General features: G+C 44.9%; 1 protein-coding gene across 5 annotated transcripts in view; it reads right to left on the bottom strand.

Moving 5' to 3' along the window:
* MB21D2 (Mab-21 domain containing 2) overlaps positions 1-24,072 on the bottom strand; it is an 81,791-nt gene that overhangs the window by 12,569 nt on the left and 45,150 nt on the right. Inside the window, exon 1 of one of the 5 annotated variants that reach the window (XM_010716730.4) lies at positions 5,398-5,420. The exons of the other annotated variants lie outside the window; for them this stretch is intronic. The gene's annotated coding sequence lies outside the window, so the exon portion shown is untranslated. Of the gene's footprint in view, positions 1-5,397; positions 5,421-24,072 lie in introns of those variants that run through there. 5 annotated transcript variants of the gene reach the window in all.

The raw sequence follows: 24,072 nt of genomic DNA, 5'->3' as shown, positions 1-24,072 counted from the left end.
CACAATTGGTGCATGATTTTCATCCAGTGTGTGTTAGAAGTCCCCTGGCTTTGCTTGCACAAAGAGTGCAAGCAAGATGCAAGTTTAAGCGCAGATAAGCCAGAAGACAGACAACAAACCTGACTACAAATCCTATTTAATGCCAGATTTCCAGCCTGTGATGATTGAGGGGAAAGGCCAGCGTTCTTCCCAGGCCATCTGTACAGGGCTCCTTTTGTGTCATTTCTCTTTGGGCATTTAGGCCACTTTGCACAGCAGCAGAACAGCGCAGGCAACGTGCATTGCAGCTTCAAAGTGGAACAATTGCTGTTTATAGAACCACCGTTACAAATTCCTTGCTAATGCATTTTAATAAGTTACAGAAAGAGCATTGCTCCAAATGAATCATCACAGGTAAATTTAGTTCTGAATTCAGGTTTTCTAAAAGCAAGCAAACACAGCAAGCACACAGCCGTACTCGTGCCCAGGAGTGGCTCACCTGCAGGTACTTCACTCTCAATAAGAAAGCCCCAGTGTTCAGTCAGAAACATCCCTGGAAGATGTTTCTAACACTTAACTAATCACTTCCCCTTATTTATTTTCATCCTCAGAGCAGAGAGAATATGTCAAGAGTAACCAGAGAAGGTCACCTAAGAATGCACATTCATCCATCCATGCTATCCATCTGAGGAGCAGCAATGAGATTTTGGAGCTGTTTCAGGACGATAAATGAGAGCCCACCCAGAGATGGTGAAGAGAAAAGCAGCATTAAGAAGAAAAAAAAAACCCACCGTCCTTGTAAAGCACTTCTGCATGCTTTAATCCAGTCGATAAAAAATTCTGAACTAAATAAATTTGGAGCTAAATAGCAGAAGCATTTAGAAGCCTGAACTAGCTCCCTACTGAAAGACATTTTATTGCTATTTTGTCAGTGCGACTCCTCGGCAATTTAACATACAGACCCTCTGCTGTGAGCAATGCTTTTCAGAAACGGCAAGGAGGTTAAATAAAGCAAGACTTCATATGCAATGCTGAGTCTTATCAAATGGTTCATGTGTCAGCTGAGCTATGGGCAAGTCAGGGAACACATCCTGAACAGTGGGTGCACTTACTGCAGCCTTGGATGCGTCTGCTGTAACACAGAGGGTGATGAAGCACTGGAACAGGTTGCAAGGAGGTTATGGATGCTCCATCCCTAGAGGCATTCAAGGCCAGTCTGGATGTGGCTCTGGGCAGTCTGGTCTAGTGGTTGGCAACCCGGCACATAGCAGGGGGTTGAAATCAGATGATCATTGTGGTCCTTTTCAACCCAGGCCATTCTATGATTCTATGAATACCTGGCAGTGCATAAAACATCCGGGATGAGACAGCACAAACAGAACAAAACCAAGTACCCTCTGAGTTCACAGGAACTGCAGACTAGCTACAGCAAGCAATGTGGAAAACTGCCACTCCATGCACTGTAGCAAGCAGCCCTCAAGGGATGCTGTGTTGCCTACAAACACTTCTGAAGCTGCATTCAAGTATCTGGTGTTACATCTACCTGTTAGGTGTAAGCCAGCTGAAACCTTTGTGGATGACACAAACATGTTTCTCATTAGAAGACACATCCCAGAATGATCCTCGTCCTAGAAATGCTGCTCAGAGGTTCTCAGGGGAGATACTACAGGGATGTCTCTCTTCCTGGCTCAACAGAAGCGTTATCAGATGCAGCCCAAATGAGCCCATTTCAAGGTACAGAACAGCTTTCCAAGTGTTGGAATATCACTCCAGACAGCACTCCAGATGGCACAGCTTCGTTGATGTTCCAGGGCACAGTGCAGGGTGCCCCGTCATGCTGTTCCCCACCCCATCCCTTCCTTGGTCTGCAGTCTGGAAAATAAGGATGTGGACAGATAACCCTGAATCTCCAAATTTTATTTTACTTTTTTTTTTTCTTTTTTTTTTTTAATTCCAACCTAGTTAGAAGAAAAGGAGTGTTGTGCAGGGCTTGTGTCACCCCAGCCAACAGTCAGACACAATGAGTGGCAGATCTGCTGCAAGGAGGATGGGTGGAAAGGATAGTCTACAGCCCCCTTCTTTGTGGAGGTCAGGTAGCAGGTACACAAAGGTCTCTGAGGCCAGGCCCACATGTGCCAAGTAGCAGAGGAACCAGAAGATGCAAATAAAGTGACCAGAGCAAACAGTGCCTTCACATGGCCCCCAGATCTGCAGATTCCCCGGGGAACAATTGTTGAACACTGAGTTTTAAGCAAAATTGCAGCAGTTTAGAAGCATATTTCAACTCACAAGCCTAAGACCAGAGTTTGCATAAACTAAAGAAACAAATATGGAAACAAGTGAAGCAAAGATTGCTTAAGGCAAGGAGAAAATACAGGAGCCAGGCTTCAGGGGAGCTTGCACTGCTAAAAAGCAATCGCTTCATTGAATGAAGGACAAATGCTGGGGGATGGCTGGCTCTTGCCTGCTTGAGATGCTCAGCATGTAAACAACTCTGGTTTAGAGAGCCCCAAACCACAGCTGCATTCCCCACAGCAGAACCCTAAGGGACAGCAGCCATTCCCACTACCCCTTCTGCCCAGCTGAACTGAGCTGCCTCCATGCCCATCACCCCGTGCTCCCTACAAGCTAAAGCACTCTTCCAGCTTTTCCCAACACACAGCCAGCTTGATCAGAGGCAGCTCTGCCAATGACTGCATTTAAAGCCTGCAGCAGGAGCTCAAGTACAGACTTGGCCCATGGAAACACACAAAAAACACAGGGTTCCTTGCTGCCTTTGCCTCCAGGCTACAAGCTACCAGTCTGCACTTCCTCTGCTCAGAGAACAAAAAGGGGATCCCATGCTGACTCCAGAAGCCAAAGCTTTAATGAGAGCATAACATTTAACATTGTTTTTGATTAAAATCAGAAACAAAAATGCACTTATGAGCTGGCAGAATTGCAAGGCACCTAATTGGTATTTTGCCCCCTGCACTTGAGAAGGACAGGAGCATACCCAGCTGCTTCAGCTTAGGTATGAAACCCCTCAGCTGCTGAGGGCAGTGTTAGTGTGTGATGCTGCTGTGGCAGCAGCATAACGTGCCAGCAGCCCCCAGGATAGCAGGAAAGACATTTTCACCTCCTCCCTTGCTGCAGATGTCTGCTTCCCCACACCATTCCACACAACATCCTGCAGTCCTTTGTGGCCAAGGTCACACGCACACGCCATCCATCCAGGCATGGTCGGGGCAGAAAGCCACACACCGCATGCAGCACGCATGCTCTTCCCCTGTTTTATCATCATTTAAAAGCTTGCAAGATGAAGAGGGAAGAGAAAGAATCAATAGATGGAGGAGCTGCAATCTCTAGTGAGTATCTGAAGAGCCTGGCTTTCAGCTATTTTCAGCAAATTAGCGTGCAGCTCTTACGCACCTACTTCTGCTCTCAGCGAGGTGAAAGCAGGACCACCGCCAGCTCCGTGACTCACACAAACACAGGGAAGCAAACATTAAACAAACCGCCTGCTTGCTCTTTCCCAGAGCTTATTCACACCCTTCATAGCTATTTGATCTGCCTGCTCCAGCACATCCCAAGTTCGTTCACACAGAACTGCTGGCACAGTTTTAGACACATCTCAAACTTTCCAGTGAACAGAGAGAAGAAAAAAGAGACATCCCTGAATTTTTGTGATTATAGCTATCAAGAGTCCCCGGCAGCTGGGCAGTAATCATTGTTATATTTTGCTTCAAACCATTTTTGGCCGTGACATAGAAGATCCATTCTCATCCATCACCTCCATGTACCAAGCTAATAGACACCTCCAGAACTGTGCCTTCCAAAGCTTCCAAACACAGCCACACGTCCATCCTTGCATTGTCTTCATGTCCTGGCACTAAGCAAAGATGTACTGGAGGTGCTTCACAAGTTTTCAGTCCCCAGCATTTGCCCAATTACCAGCTGTTACCGGCCTTTTGCCTCTGTCTTTTTGCTGAAGATCCCAGTTTCTGGAGCCATAAGACTGGGCAAAAGTCTCAGCTTAAATTTATGGCAAAAAAAAAAAAAAAAAAAAGAGCAATTTCTATCCATCACAGCTGCAAATAACCAAAAATACCCTGAAGGCAACGAGGCTCAGAAAGATTTAAAAAGCTGAAGAAAAGAGAACAGAAATAAAAATACAGCAGGAGCTTTTATTTTTAGAATCCAACTCATAGCTTCTGAGTATTTCAGGTTTAGCAAACCAGCTCACCACTCTTCCCGATGAGGTCTACCCTGGATGACTGGCACCAGTTCTCTACAAATGTACTTGGTAAAACTATAGCAAAGTAAAATTGAGTGAGCATAGAGGTGGCACTGCTAGGAAGGAGGCAGAGGAATCCTACCTGTTATTCCCTCAAACAGTGATATCCTAGGAAAACAGTCCAAAAACGGATCTGTCTGCAGCTGTAGGGATGACAAGAGCAGGGCATATACTTTCCAGGACAGCAAGCTCCCTGCTCTGCAGGAGAGAGATGAAGGGTGCCTTTTCCCAAGACCTAGTGGTCATCGTGTTGCTGTGACCTTCTAGGTGTCCCTTTCATAACAGCAATTCTGCTGAATTTTCTAATATCCCTTCACACATCTTCCAACCAGACAAACTCATTGCAGGCTCAGTGCAGAAGAGCAGCAAAGCATGCTTACACTGGTGCAGCTAGAAAACCCACTGAGAACTGGAGAGAGAGGCTCCCACCCAGCTGCCCTGCTTGCCTCACTGCAGCACAGGGAAAGAAGCATTCAGACTAGGCATAGTGCTACGATTTGGTGCAAAGGGGGACAAAAGTGGAAATCGAGCACAGGAATTGCAGCACACTCCTTCCTTCAAGCTACGTCATAGGTCTTACAAATGCACTCCATGCTGGACAAGGCTCCGACAAGAACTCTGCACATGTCTGGGCTCCTCCAGCTGAATGCCCCAGAACATTCCCGGGGGGCACTGACCAAAGGAAGGAAGACTGACACACCCCCCTTCACTCAGTGCTCAAGGCTGGCAAATTCCTGCTGATATCCACTGTACCGCAGCAGAAAACCTCAGTAATGCCATGCTGTAACACCAACAGCTGCAGCCTTCATGCTGTTAGAGGATTATCCCACTCTGACCTCCCCCAGCTCCCTGCTTTGATCTGCCCACCCCACTTCCCAGGCTGCTGCAAGGGCCAGGCTCCCCAGCCTCCTCTCCCTGCTGCTCCATCTGGCCACGTCCTGGCCTCTTTCAGCACACAGCTGATGCAGGAGCAGTACAGTCACACAGCCCAGCACCCACTCTCTGCTCTTCCATCCTTCAGCTACCTTCACAAAAGGCTCCCCCAAAGGTCTTAGGGGCAATGTTTGAATACCATACTCTTTGTGACATGAGTTTTCCTCCCCACCCACCCACGAGCACATGGGGACCAAGTGACTCCCTACCTTGCTATTTCTGGATGTGGGCAGACCCTCGCCTGCCTTTGCCATTGAAGATGTCTGAAATAGCAGACAGGCCAACTCTCAGTGCTTGGGCACCTTCCAGGCTCTCCATTTAGCTTCCATCCAGTGATAACAGATCCCTGCCAAGAAACTTTGTTGTCAAGGAGACATCTTTCAAACAACAGTTTGATAGAAACTATGTTATTATCAAGGACAGTGCACTTCCAAGGTAGAGCACACAGGTCAACTGCTTGCTGGCTCAGTGTCAGTTAAAATGCAGGTTAAGAGATAGAAGAGGAAGCCAGAAAGTAGTTGGCAGATTACCCAAGACCCAGAGTTGGTAATTTCACGCACAGGATGCTTTGGAGGAAACTGCAGAGGTCAAACAGGACCATGCCCCTCCTAGCTGCCATGCCTCCTACTGCTCAGAGCTCTTCTAGCTCTCCCACACTGATTTTATGCTACCAACAATCTAAAGCACAAAGAAACAGATCCCAGCCTCTAGCTGACAGACTGTGTCTCCTCTGGGAGCAGCCTAGGACCCTGAATACTTCAGGTGGCAATATTTAACTCAGAAATAGATCAGAGCACAAGCACCTATCTGGAGAGAGCACTGAACAGACAGGTGGCCTGGATTGGTGCTCAGCAGATGGTTGGCAAGCGCTCCTAATGAAAGATGTAGCCAAAGGGTATGCAAAGACTATGCAACTCTCTAGTCCCTGCTGCTTATTTCCTTCCCACCCAAACAGAGGATAGATCTTCAGGGCAATAAAAGCTGCTTTTTCATCTGCTTCTGCTTTCAGCAATACCAACTTTTACTTCCTCTGTTCCCACCTTCACAGACTGGGTTAGCAAGGAGGGAGCAATGAAATCCACTTCTGACACCTCCAGCCCTCACACTACAAATGAAGCTCCCTCACAGCAGCACTGCTGGCTACCAAGAGCTTCACAGCCAGTGAAAAAGCAGCCAGAGAACAGCAGCCAGAGAACAATAAGTATGTGTGGGTAATCAGGGAGAATCAACCAAACGTAACACCCTTCCAAAAGCAGCTGGAAATGAAGCAGTCACAGGAAAGCAGGATGGCTGCAAAACTACCAGGAGTCAGCTGATCTATTTCAAATTGCCTGAATTGACAGCTCCTGACAGCACCAAGCTAATCTTTTATCTCTTGAGAGGAGTTTCAAAGGTAGGAGACATTTCCTGGCAAGGAAAAAGCTGAGCTGGGAATTCAGGTTGTAAGGCACACAACAGAGTGGAGCCATTTTGAAGTCCACACATGCTTACTACAATACACAGCTTTATTTAGTGCAGCTTCTTCCATTCAAAACACGTAAAAATAGCAACTGGTGAGACATGAAAATCAGAGACACTGAACCTGTGCCAGAGACATTTAAAAGGAACGATAATCTGATGTTACGGTTTCAAGTAGTGATTTAAGGCTCCGTAATTAATTATTTGCTCTGTGCTAGCCCTGAATGAGGAGGGAATCACCAAGGTTCATAGCTCCAACAAGCTGGGAAATTCAGTGGGTGGTAATGAAAAAAATTCAAAGAACTTAGATTGCAGCATTGAGAGTTCCATCCTCCTACCAATTTTTGGTCATTCTCCCACCATCACACACACAGCAACGCCTCTCACACAGTTTGTGTGAGAGCTGCAATTCAGCAACAGTTCTTTGCACAGCAAAGTCTTCCCTGAAGCACATCCTACTAATGAAGAAGTATCAGAAAGTAGATTAGTAAATTTTTTTTTTTTTTTTTAAACAGGATACATTTATTGAAATTTAAGGGTTGAATCCAGACTACAGCTCAAATCAAAGAATACAATAAAAGTCTTTTTGTTGTTGGGTTTTTTTTTCCCCAGAAGATTAGTTGCTACACCTTCACATTTTCTTCCCCAGTGAGTTGAATTTAGGATCCCTGCCAAACTGTGTAATCTCTACCAGTCATCACACTAATGAACAACTTCATCTCCACTGCATTATGCGGAAAACATGGTGACACATTAACAGGTTCACAGCCCACCCCCAAAAGCTATTTTCTCCACTAGTGAGTCACTAGAGGCCCCAGAAGATTTAGTGCTGAGAAGAGGGAGAAAGGGACCTTAGTGTGCAGAAAGGAACTGCCAAAATGTAAACCCAGTCAAATGGCATGTCTCAGAAATAATTTGGAAACAGAAGGTAAAATCTGAGCTTGTCTATGCTATACAAGTCCCTGGATTTGTTTGATACTTGTTCAGAAAGCAGAAATCAGGATTTAAACATTCTGAAATTTGACTTCCTTCTTCTTGAAAGAGAGACCGTAAAACCTCTGAAGCTATTTACATGAGGAAGAATCTAAAATATTTCTGATAGCTCAGTGAAGGAGCACCAAATAAAAATATGCAAAATGTTTCCATAAGAAGATGGAGCAGCATATTCCAGAAAATAAATATAAATATCAGATCTTATTTTTCCTTTTTAATGGGAAACAGTTTTGCGAGTTACTCTGTTCAGATGGAAAATAGTCAAATGTTTTTGCAACAGCTGTGCCTATCAGGTGTTTCAAACAGTCCCACTCACAGTCTTTTCCTTCCAGAACAGGATGCTCCACTGACAGAAGGCCAAGGGTCAGTCACAAGCAATACTAGCAAGATTTCCCCTTTTGTAAAGTAGCGAAGGATATCTGCGTAGCTTTCCCACTTTTACACACAAGAAGTGATGCCCACATAGATGGACAGCACTGGGATCCTGTCCAGCAATACCAGAAGCCTACAGCCAGGCTTGGCTGCCCCAACAGACTTGGGATAAAGGCGAACAAGCTGGATTCCAGCCTGGAGCACTTGGCCAAAGCTGTTTGCCAGGGGGAAATCCCAAGCAAGGATGGCCTGCAGCCAAGGATGTGGGGAGAGAGAATTAAAGAAGTCCATCTGAAGTTGACCAGAATTCCTTCTCCTCCCAATAGCTATGCAGTATCCTCAGGACTGATGTGAGGTAGCTACAGATCTTTCTGTTAAAGAAGCATCAGGGACAAGAAAGAGACCTCCTTTGGAGGAACACAGGAGAGTGGAGCAGAAATAAAGTTTGTGAAGGCATCTTACTCTTAGCATAAGTCACTCCTTGCTCTAATAACCATACAAAGCATCATCTCCATATGAACAAATGAAAGGCTAGTGTCTTGCACACCTAAGCAACATGCAATGTGAGCAGGCAGCACCAGCATGGAACTTAAGCAAGATGCGGTGTCAAGACAAATGTCAGGCAGCTGGTTCAGAACCACAAAGCCAGTTGGATTTTCCACAGAGCAGGAAAGGGAAAAGGGAAAGTGAGTCATTTCTAATCCTGGAAGAGCAACAAAACAAGAGTTTGAAATCTATAGCTCATACCAGGGCTTGGCCCTCTCTGCTAAAAATAAAAAAAATAAAAAAAAATTAAAAAAAGGGAAAAAAGAGCCCTGAAGATAATCATTCAGAAAGAAATGAGACAGGGAGACAAACCAAAACCAATTAGCAGCCAGCAGCCAGAAGGCTGAATTATCCCAGCCATTGCTGGCGTCCTGAATTTCAGCTGCAGATGAAGGCTGCAAACTTTTGACAGGATGGGAAAATCGGCCTTGTGGCCTCCAGCAAGTCAATCCCAAACCACACAGTTTACTTGAAACACATCACAGCTAGCCTCTTCTCTCATCAGTCTTAACCTGGGGATTTTCACTTTGTTTTTTGTTAATTGTGGTTTCCTAAAAAATTCTAGAGGAGGCAGTAACTTTCTTACTAAACTTATGCCCTCCAAGAAACTTGTTTCTACCTGCCACAAGCTCCGAGGGAGTTAAATATTCTTTTTAAGAACAAGTTAATTACGTTGGGCTGAACAAGCAAAATGACAGTCAGCAAACCATCAGTGTGCTCTCACAGCATGAAGACCCAGAGGAGTGGGTCTGATACATGAAGAGCTGAAGAGGATGTGGCATTTGCATCCCTGGCACTCAACAGATCACTTTCATGAGATACCTCTGTTTCTTCTTTACATGGCCAATTATCCATGTTCGTGTGTGTGCTGGCAGATATCACTCCCTTCCTCAGGATGAGAAGCAAGCAGGAATCCCAAAATAGCTCTACTGACATTCAAGAGATTTCTCCCAGAGTCAGGTACAACTCAGTGTGAGCAAGGACACCAAACATAGCCTGTAGCAAGCCCATAGCTCTCCTTCCCTGAATCAATTTATTAATTTTTTCCTGTGATTGTGAAGGGGGGTAGGGGGTGGAGAGAGAGACAAGGCCCTTGTGTGCAATGAATGTGAATGCATAGCAGAAGCCATCATTAATGATGCATTATGGAGAAACAAAGGGAGCCTCATTGACTGACAGTCCCTAACAAGTTGTGTATAATAAACACTTCTCTCTAGACAGAACGTTCCTGATTATGGGATATGTTCCCTTCGTGTTACTGATGCATCCATTGTGATAGATGCACCCCACTTCAAAGGGAAGAGACACCCAAAACAAAAGGAAGACTGACTGTGAGACGCTTGACTGAAGGAGGCACGAGACCACCTTGTTGAGGTCTGCACAGAGCCAGCATGCAGCTGAGAAGCTGCACAGGGCCTGAAACGCTGCAAGGCAAGTATGAAGATCAAGGCAAAGTATCACCTCCAATACCAAAGTAAATCCTCCAAATGCCACAACAGTTGCTTCGGATTTGGTTTTCTCAGAGCAGGGATGTATTCTAGGACTGAATCCAACGTGCAATGAGATAGAAGGACTCAAGCCCAAGAGATGCAAAGGGAGCATTTCTAACCCGGAGAAGTTCCTGCTCAAAAGAGCACCTGAGCAAATACCCCCTGATCCAGGGTGTCTGCAGGACAGAGGTTAGGCCCTGTAGCGTTTGACAAGGAAGTTTGCTGGCAGGCATTAAGAACAGAGTGTAAACTCCAAGTTTCCTAGAGAGCAATTAAAATGCGAAGGCAGGAAATTTGCAGCTCTGGAATTAATGCCAGCAAGAAGTCAGAATGGAGGGTGACATCACCACAGTTAATTACAACTAGGGGGAAGGGCAGGACTAATCATTATCATGACCCTGTGGTCCATATCTGACTTACTCCAATCACGCTCACGGCCTCATTTCCTGGGAGGAGCACTTCCCATGCTCAGAGGCACGCTTGAAACTGTTTTGCTTATGCCAAGCATGTGTGAGGCCAGACTCGCACATACTTCACATGGATGTGAAAACAAGAGAGCAGTTGGGAAGGGGGTCTGGGCACGTGTGGCTGCCCATGGGTGCTGCAGCAAGCCACCTTCCCCTCAAGGTTCCTGCTGTAAGAAGATCCCCAAATCCCTTTTTCCACACCCAACCCACAGCTGGCATTATTTCAACAGCCAGAAATAAACACACATCTGGCACAATGCAAGTGAAGCACTTCTGTACCCTGTGTGCCAACAAAACTCTCCCCAAGCTGTCGACATTTCCACTGCTGCTATTTCCACTTCCACACACAAGATGGATCAGAGGTCTCTGCAGCTCACTGCCATTGCTGGACAGATGGATCTTACAGACCAACAGAAAAAAGAAAAAAAAAAGAAAAGAAAAGCAAGAACTGCATAAGCAAGGTTCCCACCTGCTACAAAGGCCTAGGAACACACTATTGTCACTTCTTTTCCTGACGGTAGAAGCATGCTGAGAAAAGCCCAAGAAAGAAGCCCTGGTTCACCATGGGAAGAAGTCCAAATTAAGTCTCCTGAACAATTCTCACCATGCTGCACAACATCACCAAGACTTTAGGGTACTTAATTTCCAATCGAGGGCTTCAGCTGTTTTATTAAGCCACTGCAGCTGACCCTTGTGATCTGTTTTGCCCTCAGACTCAGTGCCATTTGGCTATCCCACTGCCATGCAAAAGGATGCAAGATGTGTGTCAACTGGTCTGCAGAAACGCAATACTACAGCAAAAGAATTCCTCTGAAAGAGGAACCAAAACAGAGGCTGGCGTACTATACCTTATGTCTTCTGCCACCCTGGAGGTACATGCATCCACCCTGTGATGTAAAGGAAATGATTTGCACAACTGTTTGAAAGAATAGCTTGTCAGTACACAGAACTGTCCATTCCAAGGAAAACTACACAAGAATGAAAGTGAGTCAACTTTTACAGGAAAAAAAGGAGAAGCCATGACCAGAGAAAAGAGAAGGGGATGATGTATGCTTTTTGTTTTATTAAGAAGATTGCTCCTCACAGATAACGTGATGTTAGTATCTGTAGCCAATGCCTTGACACTGCTTGAAAGCGACAGGTTGAAGCAGAAGAGGTAGCTGGCCTTTGGTGGACTCTTCAGGATGAATCAAGTGCAACAAGGCAAATGTGGAAGCATTAAAAAAAAAAAAAAAAAAAAAAAAAAGCAAATCCACCCTACTTTGTCTCAATATAGGATGTGTTAGTAACATAGGAAAACTATTTTTAAAATCCTTTCCAAAAATATCTGTGCATGTGCAGCATTCCATAGAATCTGACAAAAAAAAAGTGTCACTTTGAAACACTGTCAGGAACCCTGCATCTATTCAGTGAAAACCTCCTGGTACTACACAGATATGCTTCAAGGCTACAATATGCTACAAAGATTAAAAATATGATGGAAATCTACAGAACGGCTTCTAAGTAAAACGTCAGTTCATACAGAAAACCCACACTAATAGGCCTGTAGTAACTGCTTGCCTGCAAAAGTTCATTACATTCAGACTCTCATTCTCTGGCCATTTTTCTACCATAGTTTTCAAAAAGACTGTAGGAATCTCCTGGATTAAGGAGGAATTCACAATCCGACAGCATGTGATATTCAACCAGTCCCAAGGCTATTACAGCACAGTGCTCCCATGCAGCGATAAGCAATGGTTTAGAAAAATATGTGAGCAGTTCCAAACATCAAGATGATTTCACACCCTGATGGAAAATATGCAGGCTAATATCGCAGCAGTCATTACGGCATTCAGCATATCGTCATGCTAAAATCCACAGAAGAATACAGCTACATTCCTTCACAGGATTAAAAGACTGATCCAAAGACCGCTGAAACCATTCAAGTTTTGTTTTTTGTTTTTTTTCCTGATAGGTGGAAACCTATAAAACAGTGCATCTGTGAGGTTTCATGAGACACGAAGGTGCAAAAGGACTGCATGGTCAGAGCTGAGACGCCATAGGCATGCTTGCAGCAATTTGTAACACAAACTGCAGTATGTGCTTATTGTCTCTCCTGCTAGATGGGAAGAACTGAATAGAGAGTGAGGTCAGCAATGAGGTCACATAGCAAGGGCATTGCAAGTAATTAGTAAACAGAATAAATAAAAGAACTCAAGATTAAGCAGGGAATAGAGCAGAAGTAAAACCACTCGCATCTCCTCTGCATAGGCTGGAAAGCATGGAGCTTTTGAGAACAGTCTCATTTTAAAGGGATGTTAAGAGAAAGGGGCTGAGACAAAACAAATTAACTAGTCCTAAACAAATCCAACAATTCCTCTTCATAAAAGAGCTTAATGCTGCAAATAGACTATAATTGTATTATTTCCAAGCACACAGGCTCTCTGAAGGTACAAAAACAGCAGTGTAACCTAACATATTGGTATGACCTTAAAACTCAGCCCAGCCACCTGCCTCATCTGTTGTTGGAGGAGAAGAGGCTGAGTAATGTAGGTCTGAAGCTCTCACCCGGAGCCCTACGGTGGGTGCTAAGTCAACAGGGAGTAGAACAAGTGCTAGGGAAAAAGACAGGCACTCATATGGATGGAAAACTGGGACAGAAACTTGGCCACATCTGTGTGCTGAGTGAACAGTTTATGTAGGAGGAAAAAAGCTCAGCAGTGACTGTTGTCAGGATGTCCTTGCCAACAGTCTAGGACCAAATCTGTCCAACAGCAGCAGCCAACATGTCCCAAACCATGTCTCCTCTTCCCAAGAGAAGTCTCTTTCTTCCCTGAATTTTCACAAGATGGACAACGAAGCCCAAAGCTCCTCTAGGAAGAAGCCCTTTCATCACAGATCCAAAGCATCTAATGAATAGCTGATGACATTCTTCCTACTAAGAAGCAGCTGATAAACTGTGGTGCGCTTGTGTACAACTTCTAAGCTCTGCACTCAGCGGGACGATGGCAGGCACAGGCAGGCTTGAGCAGGGACACCTGTACGAGGCTGGAAGAGGCAAAGATGACAGCAGTGAGAGATTGTGGCAAAACAACAGGCAGTGTATAACACCAGGGAAAAAGCAATCCCGGGTCAGTTCACATAGCACAGGCTGTGTGACAGTGACGAGGAGGAGAAATGTCAGAGGGAAGCATAAAACAGCAGAGCAAGCTTACAGCAGTGCTCCCTGCAATACACCTTCCTCAGCCTCTGGCAGCCAGTGGCTTACAGGCTTCTGCATGCAGACTGCTAAATAGTAACCAACTAGTGACAGATAAACCCTCTGTGAATTAGCACAATTCCTTTTAAATCTGTTCATATGTTGTTCTTCAAGCATCAGGGGCAAAAGGTTCCCTACCGTAAGTATGGCTCACGGGACCTTGTGTATTTCATTGGCCACCCGGTACTGATGCTGTCATTCTTCTGTGGTGTGGCAAACGGCCAGGTCCTGTCATAATCACCTTTTCCACACTGCTCACCGCCATTTACCTCAGGGGACAAAGGAGGTTAGCACAACAAAGAGACTCCTCTTTAAACGGAGTAGCAAATGCCACAGGTCAGGAGTTCACTATTTAAAGCTGCTGCTTTTCTACGGCATTACCTCAATGGTCTGGGCATCCCTACTGCTGCTTTAGAAGGAAGAGAGATTATATTCAGACCCAAACCCGACAACCAAACCACTCTACCAGCCAATGACAGATCTGGACAGAGCTCCTGTAAATGATATCGGTATTATCAGGGCAGACAAATCCCATTGCATAACAGGGAAGGGGGCAAAGAGAGGAAGGCATCAGGGCACACACATCCCTTCTAGCATTGCTAGCTAATCAGATCCCGATCTCGGAGAAGGACCTGACAAACTCAGTCTGTCTGGTCAGTGCACTGCTAAATTAAAGCTGATATCCGAGGGATTTGTAAGAAGAGCTGTAATAGAAGCCTGCGGTCAGGACAGAAGCGAAGCTATGAGCATTTGTGAGCAAAACTCACTTTCTCTTCCAGCCTACTCTGCAGATAGCTGGAGGAGGAGAAGGAAGAGAACGGAAGCCCATCCATCACGAGGATGAAGTCCTGCTTTAAAAAATCTGTATGTCAGCAAAAAAAATCAATTCCTGCTTGCCAACTGCCACAAAAGCAAGTTTGTCGTCCCATACTCCCACGGGTGGATTCTAGTCCCAACTGATGAAAACTCTGTGGACAATAACCTCAGCTCTAAGAAAAAAAATTATTTCTCCTTTTTTGAAGGTTCATTTCTCAGGGTGATTTGTTCCCTCCCTAGCTCCTGACCATGTCTACCCACACAGCTGCACTTCCATTTAACAGCTCAGGCCAAGCAAAATAGAAACACCTCAAGACTAAACTCAACTCTGAAACTGGAAATGGCCAAATAGCAAGTAGGGTGCTGAGATGTTCCTCGTCGTTCAATAGCTGATATAAGACCTGAGAGCACACTCAGCCATAACTGAGGGATGCTGCTGCAATCCTTTGTTTGTTCACCCCAGCAGCACCATGGGCATCTGTGCCAAACTCTGTCTTGCAAGGCAGGGTGAGGAGACATTACTGTTGCATAGAAATCTCATTTCCATAAAGCCAACAGCATTGTGGGTTATTAGAAGCAATTTCTAATGCGTGCAGGACATTTTAGGCCCAAGGCTAACACTTCCAGAAGAGGAGAATAAACTTCACAGGTTTTGTTTCTCCATCCTTTCAAGTGTCCTCTATGTTTCTAGCACACAGTGGAAACGACACTTAATAGTGTTGCATACAAATCTTAGCTACAGGCTTAGAACTCACTAGAGATCGATAGAGAAAAAGAAAGAAGCAGCCTGGCTTGCTCTAAGACAAACTCTCAGCACAGGTTGTATTCCCGGTGTCCCTGTCAACTTAGAAGACCCCATGCACTCACCTGACTAAACCTACAGTCTCTACCTCCATCCTTAGGATAGAATATAGTATGCTGTACAACTATTCTGCATAATGTTTGTGGCTTTTTTTTTCCTGATCTGTTTTCTGTCCCTATTTATACTAAAACCAAACCAGCCTGCAGAACGTGCTGCAACCCATTATTGAGGGATCTGCCACTGCCCTGTAATCACCTTCACTCATTCCCTAAAAGGAAACCTACTTTGACCTTCATTTCCTTCCTTCCTGCTTGTCTCCGCTCATAGCTCAGCACTGAAAATAAGCAAACACACTGCTACAGTAGCCACCTGCATAATCAGATCAGCTTCTGGCACTACCACATATTTAAAGGCAGAACAGCATCATCCATGACCTCACAGGCTTCCTTGCAGCACCGTTCTCTGGCTCAGTTGCTCAGTTCGCCCACAGACTTTCATATGCACAGTTTTTGAGAGCTGCCTCCCATCAGTTACATCCTTGGATGAGCTCTGGCACGCATCACACCCTTCTGACATTCAGAGGCACTTACTGCCTTCTCTGGAGCTTAGTGATGCAGCAGTGTGCTGAGTTTTCTCTTCCATTCCTCTTGCTAAGGATCAGTTTGTCTCCATAAGCTCTTTAAGATGCTCCATGCCATGAGAGAGAAAGGGGATAAAAAACAAGGTGGAGAAATGCAAGGTTCCTTCAAGCACTCTTTTCTCCATCCTGCACTCACAGGGTCTCTGGGATGTGGGACAACTGTGCCTACCAGGGAAAGTGACTACTCAGCAGTCTCTACTGCTCAATATTTCAAGCGCATAATTCTGGAACAAGCTCCTATTAGTTCATAAAACTAATCCAGCATCAGCCAGTCCTATTGCTCATTGCTTTATCAGCCTTGTTTGCCTCTATTCTTACAGTGCTCGGCTCTCAAAGTCTTTTTCCAGGCTCCTGCAGCAGCTTAGCTCTGCTAGCTTGCTCAACCTCATATGCCACACTATTTGTGCCATTACAGTATGGTGCATCTCTTTCCTTTACATTTTGCCACCCGTAACAGTTTAGGAAGATGTTTGCGGCCTGCTGTAGTCCTTTCTCATCTTTACAATGTAATACACCCATCTCTATTAGAGAATGCCCATCTCCAAATTAGGGAATCCCATCGCTTTTAGTCAAGCCATTATGCTCCAGTTATTTCATCAACCTCGAACCTTGGGACACAAACTGAAAGGTCAGAAAAATTCATGGGAGATTCCAAATGCGCAATTTAAGAACGTCTCCCATTAACTTTATCAATGCAAGTAGGTGCCACGGCTAGTGGTTTATGCCATAAGGCACTTCTGAGGCCTGGGAGAGCTCCTGGGGGACCATCTGCCTCTGCATTCTGTGGCTGAGCTCATGAAAGGGTCTGAGATCAGTGCATCACCCCCTTGGCATTTTTGGCATGCTGTTTACCAGACAGCTTTTGTTCCAGATAAGATACTTAGAAGGACAGAGGGGACACCTAGTATTCATGTATGCACCTGCTGACACAACAGGAAGTCTCTGGGGCTGCAGATGTGTGTGACCTCATGTCTTACTTAAAAGAACAGGCCCAGGCTGAACTTAAAAGCACAACACATTCTGCCAGAAGCTGGGCTACTTAAACCCATTAGAGCAGTCCTTGCTGTGGCTAAGAGGCACAGTGAGATTAAACAGAAGGAGTGGGGGAGAGGCAGGAAAGTCACAGCCCTGTGCTTATGGCCATGAGATTTTAGGCACTGTGCATAAGAGCAAAGTTCAGACAGGAGGTACGCATGCTTGGAGTCCAGGTGAGAAGATAGTTTTTCCTACAGGACTCCCATTCAGTCTGCTGCATCCCAGAGCATGGTTGTAAGCCGGTTGCAGGATTCCTCCAGGGGAGCAGAGGGCAGCATCTGGGTTAGCACAGTAGAGGCATGGCTCTAAGGCACAGGGACAGCACAGCTTCCACAGAGATTTGCCTCCTCCTTCAAAGGAGAAAGGGATTCTGCAGCTCCTGGATTAAAATCCTGGCAGAGTTCAGTGCCAGCTGCTTTTCAATATCCCCTAAAGAAGGTCAACATGATAAAAGCTCACCCCTCCACACCCTACAATCAGCAATTAACAACCACTTGAACAGCAGCAGTAAGTTCTCCCTCTCTTCCCAGGTTTTATTACCCAGCAAGTCTGTGAGTGGGTTCAAAGGAACAGATGTCTTCATTGTGTACTCCCCCTCCTTTTGCTCACAGGAAGAGGTGGGACAGGGAGGAATGTATTTCCTCCACATTATGCTCTTTGCCTACTGCATCCTTCCACTATTCAATGGTCACAGAGCTAGGGAGGGAACTGCAAACTTCTGATACTGGGGCGAGTTGTTCATTGTACAAACAATTGGAATCTTTCACACTTTGAACACACACAACAGCTTCTTTATCCAAACAGCACCCACGCCTGCATTTAAAATCTCTGTGGTGAAAGTAAATAAAAGCTTGACAAATTCACTTTTCTTCATCTCTGCATCCACCCAGACTTGGTATTAGTGCTAGCTGGGTGATTTTCAACCCACCAAGACGCACTTAGATCAAAGCATGCATGCAGTTCTGAACAGAACACAGGAGACCACAAAGTGCTCTTAAATGTGGTAGCAACACAACAGCAAGCTCTTCTGCTTGCACAACCAAAAGGTACAAGAGATGTGATTCATGATTAACAATTTTGCCAGTGAAAGCTTAACAATATGAGCCCAGCCAATATGCCACTTGATGCTGCCTTTTGCTTAGACACAGGTGAAAGTAGGAAAGAGCATTCCTGGCACGACCCATAGGCATCTTGACAGGATTTTGCTGACAGAGCCTACCCTTACTGACCTAACCCAGCCAGCAGGCCTCCTGCTTTGAGAGCACCAGCCTCTGTGCTCTGAGCTGAAGGAAAATCTGCAGCAGTTCAAGCATGCAATGCTTTGGTCTCTCTCAGTTTAGCAGCAGATGTGCCAGGAGCTCTGCATAGGGAGAACTTTTGGGCTGCTTCACTCACTGGCATGGCAAATCAGGTTTACAGTCCACAGTCCAAAAGCAAGAAACAGGCAGATACTCTGATCTACAGTGGAAGAGATATAGGGCTGCAGACAGCTCCAATAGGAAGGCAGAGAGAGGAACCTTTGTGCCACAGTGTAAACAATTTTCCCCATGGGAACACAGTGACAAGGCAGCACTTCTCATCTCTGCCCCCTCCTGACTCAGCAGTCACAGAAACAAACCATAGCTCTTCCTATAGTTCCCTTTAGTAAGGGTAGAGCACAGCATAAAATTCAGCAGAAGAGAGAGCTCAAGCTTTTTCTGACTTAGCTCAAAACTGATTCATAAGGGGAGATAAAATCCACCACCACCCATACACATTTCTTCTCTTTGAAGCATCTGTGAGTTGTGCTCTGGTTGCTGGTATCCCGTAATCCTTTTGCATATGTGGGACTTCTAACAACCACAGACACAAAGATGTAGACTCCTCATTCTCTGGTGCTAGAGAGTTTCATTAGAAACTACTTCTATGCAGTAAAAAAAAAAAGCCCCTATCTGGTTCTGTTGTTCAGACTAATTTAATACTTCCTTCTTACGGGACACAAAACTGCCAGTGTCTGCTCTTTGGGCTGGATTTCCCACTAGCACCACTAGTAGATCCTTGGACTTCACCCATGTATAAAAGTTTAACCTGACTTGGAGATGAAATGGCTCAATTTACAACTTCAACAGCAAAGTCCAAAGAGCCACTTGTTATGATATTGACTGGGCTCTTTCCATTCCCTGCACTTTTCAGTCTACATAAGCAAGTCTTCAATGTGCAGTTACACAGCTAGACTTTCAGACAGCTGCCCAGTCTCACCTTTGGCTCACATCTGCATATAAATCAAGCCCCAAAAACTCTTGTTCCACTGGCTCACTGGAACACTGCCAAGGATGACTGTGAAAAATAGGTGAGCTAATCATACTTCCACGTAAGAAAACTGAATTTCCTCCATCTCAGCAGAAGGTGGAAGGAAATACAGTTGGCCAAGAGGACCATATGCTGATGGTATTTGACAATAAAATGAACAGCTATTTGTAGTTTGGACATTGTATGCATCTCCACATACTGACCAAGCCTAATGAAAGACTTCTGTGTGCACCCTTCATCCCACTGTTCTCTTAGGCCTTCAGTAAATCAGAGGGAACTACTTGGCATGGCAGCAGATACAGACACAGCCCAGCATTTCACTCCAGTTATTGCTCTTCTCAATCCAACAGCCAGCTAAGAGTTCTGGAATATGTTTTGGCATCACTTCTAGCTGAATCATCTAGTAATATAAACCACATCTGTTCCACACACATGATCTGGAAAGCATCTTTTCTTTAGCAATTTCACAGGAGGAGAAGGTAAAATTGATAGCAGCTTGGCTTGCAGCCCTGAACACACAGCAGACAGAAGGAATCAGCTTGTCTAGGCTGCAAAAGGAAAAATCAATCCAGTTTATTCTCTGTAACTCACTAACTGACCACAACTATTCCTTAGAGATAGTGAACAAAACCCTGCCAAGCTCCTCCACAGGAGAACTTCTGGGAACAAACAGGACAAACCCTCAAAGCAGAGGTTTGTGCAGAGATGCAAAGAGGAACAACCAAAAGAAACAGGCAATCTCAACAGGTCAATCAATGGTTAAAACAATCCAGTGAAAGTGAAAGCTAACAAATGACTACACGGTGTGGATTATTTAAAACAAAACAGCAATTTATAGCCTAAGGATTTTCTTCAAAGCAAAGATCACAGTTTCCTGTTAATCTTTGTACAGATTTGAGTACAATAGAGTTCTATCCCAAAACAAGAACTCCTATTGATACTGGCACCATAAACTAAAAGCCTCAGTTTCCACATGAAACACTAGTCTATGCAGTGCTGATTACCACTGACCCAATACTTCCGAGATGGCTTTGCTGGATGTGCATCAGATGAAACCATACTGCTGGCTCATCCCCTGCAAAGACCCCATCTGACAGCGTGGGTGCTCCTGTGGCTGCAGCACCCAGAGCTGCAAAGATGTTTGTCAGCCAAACATCCTCCTGGGACACAAATCTCGGGTAGCAAAGCTAGCTATTTTGTTGTCTTTTCTTTGAAGCCTCACATTCGGAAATGTGGCGTGTACATCACCTGTGGTAAAGTGTACTGCATCTCCTCTCCTCTCAAAAGACTGTAAGAGATGGAAGAACTTGAGCTCCCTGCTGAGTGCTAAGTACCACCAGGCACAGTGCATAACTTCAGATCCCTTAGCTCTACAAAAAGCAGATTTAAATTCCTTGTTGCATTGTCACAGAAAGAAAAACAAAGAAAAAAAAAGAGATCAAAAAGCCTTCCTCACTCACAGGTTTTCTTAAAGAAAAGCAGTGAAGAGTTAAGTAAAGCCTGGCTATTGCTTAATTTTTGTCCTTGTCAACCTTGGCTGCATGCTTTCAATACTAATGAAGACGAGTTAGAAACAGGAAAAAAGAAAGAAAGAACAGGTAGGCAGTGAGATTTCACAGCAATCCACGCCAGGAGATTCTGTCCTATGCTGTCCTGTATATGGGAAATGAGAAATGTACTCAGATTGCTGGTAGTACAGAATTGATACGTCTAGAAGCATTTCAGGCTACAAAACCACATTATGAACTGAATAATAATAAATACTAATATATATAGTAACAATACATTTCTTTGCTATATCATCAAGTACAACCAAGTCTGTGCTAATATTGAATCTTCGTGCCCCACAGAAGAGACTCCTAGCCTGCCTGCTCTCCATCTAACTGACCATCCTGATGAGCAGCTGAAGAAGCAAGAACACACCTAAAGCTGCCAACCTAGATGACTGAAAAACTCTGAATTTGCTCCTTGTTCCAAATAATTTTTTGAATGTCTGTTGTTCAAGATTCTCCACATAATGGGAGAATCCAATTCTTAAAAATATAGAAATTAAAATGAGCCTCCTCAAAAACCTCTGAGCTGAATCATCCTCTTTCCAGGAATTAGGAATTGTTATAAAGTATCCTTGACCGGAAAAAACAGTGGTTTGGAAGAAAGCTAAACAGCAGCAAAGAAAAGGCAGATGACAAAAAGTCTACACGCACATTATATGCTTTATAATACAGTGCCATGTACATGCCATGAATCACAGTCAGCCAAATGCCTTCATTACTTGGCATACATATTTGCATCCAACCAAAGCACATCAATTAGCTATCCTTTCCAAACAGCTAAACACATAGTAGTTATTTACGGCTTGAGACATTTTGTTTCAAAATATCCCAATGCAAAATTTGCATCATTGAAGCTAAACAATATGATATTAGTTTGCCAGTAATGCTGCTGGCCTGGGAGATCAGCAGCATTATTACCTTTCTACTAGCAGGAAGAAAATACATTTGTCTTTCACAGAAAACAATCAGCACGGAGTTTGGACAGACAGCATCACACGGAGAAAAAGAGGATGGGAGGCAGCATGAAGAGCCAACCCCTCCCACCATGGGATGGAAATTACTGGTGCTATTTGCAAGCAGAAGAGGATGGAGAAGCAGACCTGCATCTCCTCGGTCTGTGCAGACAGATGCCACCAGGACAGATGCCTGTGCCAGTCTGCTGCTTCTGCCAGCCTGTAAATGCAGGTCAGGTGCTACAGCACTTCAAAGTAGCCTGAAGTCAGGGTGAGCACCAGGTGTGTACATCCTTAAGGAGTGTTTTCAGCAATTTGTAGGCATGGAAAAATACAGAGGTTGGCAAAAAAAGCCCATAAAAATAAAAGTATTGAAATATAAAATGCAAGAGACTGCACTCTGTTAGCCACAGTAAGTCCCTCAGGAACTGTGAGATGCTGAGAGATCACTGCAAGTACAGGCTATTCCACCCTCCCTTAGACAGCTAACAGGATCCAGCCCTTCCCACCACTTAAAATTCAATACTGTAAGAGACTGCCGACTCCTGTGTACATCGGAAGCAATGGGAGAAGCAAACAAAGCTGCTTTACTTTCCTCTAATCTTTCTCCCTTGTGTGCCTGCACCAGATGGTGCCGAGCTGCAGGTTGGAGGCAAAGAATAAGCCCAGAGGAAACAAAATGGTAATATTAGGTTATAAAACAGCTGACCTTCAAATATGACGTCAGCTCCTGTTTAATTGATGGGACAGGTCCAGACAGACAGACGCATGCACACTGGGATGTCCATACTCAGCACCTTCCTTTCTAACACAGGAAGGAGCCATACGGCAGCACTGTTACAAGGTCTGTTCAAACTTTACAGCTGTGAAAAGAAGCAGAGAAAAAGAGCCTCCGTTTACCTTGATACAGGTAGATATGCTCTAGGAAAGCATTCCTGCTAAAAGGTTGTGTTTAACTCCTTGTCTTAGAATCCTCATTCTCTACTTGCCTGCCTCTTGTCCACTATAAGCAAGAGTTAAATAACCTGAGTTATACAGCACTGATCTTCCTTCCATAAGAGGAAAATTACTGAGCACAAGATACTCTGGTCCAGAGCTTTACTTCCAGCTGCTGTCATTACAAACACTGCCAGGAACAGTGGTTTTAAGCACTGTACCGAGGACTGGGAATATCCTGCTTTGGTAGGGTACAGTCTCTGGAGAACTGCTGCAGAATGCAATAAATTCTGCCTCTTTGATGTCCTGATCTCAAACATTTCCCATCAGAAGAATGTCATATGATGATTTTGTATAGAATCATAGAGGTTGGAAAAGACCACTAAAGATCATTTAGTCCAACTATCAATGATGTCTAGCTTAGGGTTAAAGAAAGCAAAACATTAAATAAGCTTGGTGGTGAAAAGGAAGGCCCTGTGCTAGGCAACTGCAACAGAGCACTGTGAAACTCGTAGGACTGAGAGTCAGAAGCTCTGCATGGCTCTCTGCTTCCCCTGCAAAGCCATACAACAAAACACAACACCTTCCTCTCCCGAGCAAGGATGTCAACCCTTGTCCACCTGCCACAGCTGTCTTTGCGAGTAGCTGAAAAGGATTTTAAAAAAAAAATTAAGAGGTTTGAGAAACATTAGATTTCACTTTAGTGCTTTTAGAAGAGCACTCCACTCATGTCACACTGGAAGCAGCCTGCATCACACACACACACTGAGTCACACAATTATAGCCACACTTCCTCAGCCTCAAGAGAAAGCCATGCTGAGGCTCCCAGCAGCAAGGGACAAAGCCACGTATGTGTGCCAACACCGAACAGTTTGGTATTTATGAGACGTGAACAAAAATAAAATAGCTTGCTCTAAACAGCTCAATGCTGTAACACTGAATTTCAGCACCAAAGATGCTTAAATCAGGAAGGGACAAAGGCAAGAGCAAAGCTGTTCAATCACTGTCACAGCTGAGTGCCTGCACACAGGCACCAACACAAACACCTCTCTTACACACTACAGCAGTACCAGGTCTGCAAGGCTCTGTTCTCCAGAGCCTGGATGTTGGCCCAGCCACCCAGCTGATCACACACAGGTCCTCCACCAACTTACTGCTGCCTGGTTCTGTGAACAGCCCTGCGACTTCTTGTCCTCAGAAACCAAGGCTTGTCACAGACTGCTGGCAGGGGAAACGCCTTGCTAAGAACTCAGGAATTTTGCACTGAACTTGGAACTGGGACAGCAGTGATTTAAC

Source organism: Meleagris gallopavo, chromosome 11 (assembly GCF_905368555.1).
Source record: "Meleagris gallopavo chromosome 11, MGAL_WU_HG_1.1, whole genome shotgun sequence".
NCBI classification, from domain to species: Eukaryota; Metazoa; Chordata; class Aves; order Galliformes; family Phasianidae; genus Meleagris; species Meleagris gallopavo.
Note: the sequence above shows the minus strand (reverse complement) of the source record. Positions and strands in the feature narration are given on the sequence as shown.